This window comes from Lucilia cuprina, chromosome 6, assembly GCF_022045245.1.
Source record: "Lucilia cuprina isolate Lc7/37 chromosome 6, ASM2204524v1, whole genome shotgun sequence".
Lineage (NCBI taxonomy): Eukaryota > Metazoa > Arthropoda > Insecta > Diptera > Calliphoridae > Lucilia > Lucilia cuprina.
This window is the reverse complement of record NC_060954.1, coordinates 46,948,408-46,950,902: the sequence shown is the minus strand read 5'-3', so window position 1 is coordinate 46,950,902 and position 2,495 is coordinate 46,948,408. Positions and strand designations below refer to the sequence as shown.

Here is a 2,495-nt window from a genome sequence, read left to right as displayed (position 1 = left end):
ATAGTCTAGTCTATAGTCTAGTCTATAGTCTAGTCTATAGTCTAGTCTATAGTCTAGTCTATAGTCTAGTCTATAGTCTAGTCTATAGTCTAGTCTAGTCTATTGTCTTGTCTATAGTTTAATCTATAGTCTAGTCTAAAGTCTGGTCTATAGTCTAGTATATTATATAGCCTACAGTCTACTCTATAGTATATGGTCTAATCTACAGTCTAGTCTATATTCTATTCTACATTCTAGTCTATAGTCTTGTTCATAGTCTGATCTATAGCCTAGTCTATATTCTAGTGTACACTCTTGTCTATAGTGTTGTCCATAGTTTAGACTATAGCCTTTGCTAAAGTCTAGACTAGTCTATAGTCTAGTCTATAGTTTAATCTGGTCAACAGTCTAGTCTAAAGTCTGCCGTTTAGTAAGTCAAATGTCAAATCATTAGTTTAGTCTCTAATCGGGTCCACAGTCTACAGTCTTACCCATTTGAATATATATATATACTAGACTATAGATTGTAAGTAGACTAACTATATACAAGACAAGTAGATCTCTTAAATACTTTTCTTTGCTAAACCAAGTTGACAGTCCTGTTTAGATATGTAAATATCCTCCAGTTGATGTCACATCGAAAATATTAATTAAATATTCCATTTACTGTATATGCAAATCTTTTCGTCTATTGTGATCTAATTTCTTAAGAAAATAATAATTTCTATTCAAGTATAGAAAAACTTTTAAATATTTGTATAGCAAAACAAAAGATGCACACACACGTACACATGACACATAATCTCGTACTCCATTTTGAATTTTATGAAGTCATACTTGCATAAATTGTTTTCCTCTTTTATTACAATCATTTTCGTATTCATCTTGTGTTATTTCTTATACACAGTTTCGTTGTTGATGTCGTTTTTGTTGCCTTTATTATTTGTGTAAATAATATTGCATCATCAACATCATCGTGCATTAAAATGCAAGGAAAAATAACAAAATGAAACATGTTATTTCTCCATTTTTCTTTTCATTCTCAACAACAACAATTGCCTTTAACACTATGTGTGTGTTTGTTGCTTTTTTACAATAAAAATAAAGTAAAAAGACAGACAGACAGTCATTCAGTCAGCGAGTGAGTTGTACCTTTGTTTTTGGCCATGTCAGTAAGTTTTCTCTGTGTAAATATTTGTTTACAAATTTATGGATGTATATATGTGTGTGTAAGCATTTACTTGTAAATTGCAAGTGTGTACCCATCCACTTATGACGGAAACACTTATGCGTGTTTTTGGTTACGGTTGATATTGTTGTTCTTGTCCTTATTTGATAGAAATGCTCCTGAATAGCACTCAGTCATTTCCGGTGTACATATACATACTTACGTATTTTTATGTAAAAAAGAATTTAAATAGATACAGATGAAAAAGTTTTGTTGTTTTAAATAACCAGTCTGTCTTGCAAGAAACGTTGAGTTTTGCTGACGCAGATTTAGTCTTATTAAGACTATTGTACATATGAAGGAAATTAAAAGAAACCAAAACATAAGCAGTTAATAAAGAAGTAATATTTTAACTTTAAGGATTTAAAAAGATTTATTTAGAAGAACAAGGGGAATGTACATATATACATCTAATCCAAAGAAATATATCCTTGCCTCTATTAGGCTTGTTGTGTGAAGCCACCACTATTAACTAACTAACTAACTAACTAACTAACTAACTAACTAACTAACAAACTAAGTAAATGTCTATCTATCTATCTTTCTATCTATCTATCTATCTATCTATCTATCTATCTATCTATCTATCTATCTATCTATCTATCTATCTATCTATCTATCTATCTATCTATCTATCTATCTATCTATCTATCTATCTATCTATCTATCTATCTATCTATCTATCTATCTATCTATCTATCATCTATCTATCTATCTATCTATCTATCTATCTATCTATCTATCTATCTATCTATCTATCTATCTATCTATGTATCTATGTATCTATGTATCTATGTATGTATGTATGTATGTATGTATGTATGTATGTATGTATGTATATGTGTGTGTATGTATGTATGTATGTATGCATGTATGTATGTATGTATGTATGTATGTATGTATGTATGTATGTATGTATGTATGTATCTATCTATCTATCTATCTATCTATCTATCTATCTATCTATCTATCTATCTATCTATCTATGTATGTATGTATGTATGTATGTATGTATGTATGTATGTATGTATGTATGTATGTATGTATGTATGTATGTATGTATGTATGTATGTATGTATGTATGTATGTATGTATGTATGTATGTATGTATGTATATGTGTGTGTATGTATGTATGTATGCATGTATGTATGTATGTATGTATGTATGTATGTATGTATGTATCTATCTATCTATCTATCTATCTATCTATCTATTTATCTATTTATCTATCTATCTATCTATCTATCTATCTATCTATCTATCTATCTATCTATCTATCTATCTATC

At 28.8% G+C, this 2,495-nt stretch overlaps 1 protein-coding gene across 1 annotated transcript in view; it reads left to right on the top strand.

Moving 5' to 3' along the window:
• The window catches only part of LOC124420636 (ras-related protein Rab-3-like), a 5,463-nt gene that overhangs the window by 1,194 nt on the left and 1,774 nt on the right, over positions 1–2,495 (top strand). The window lies entirely within an intron of this gene.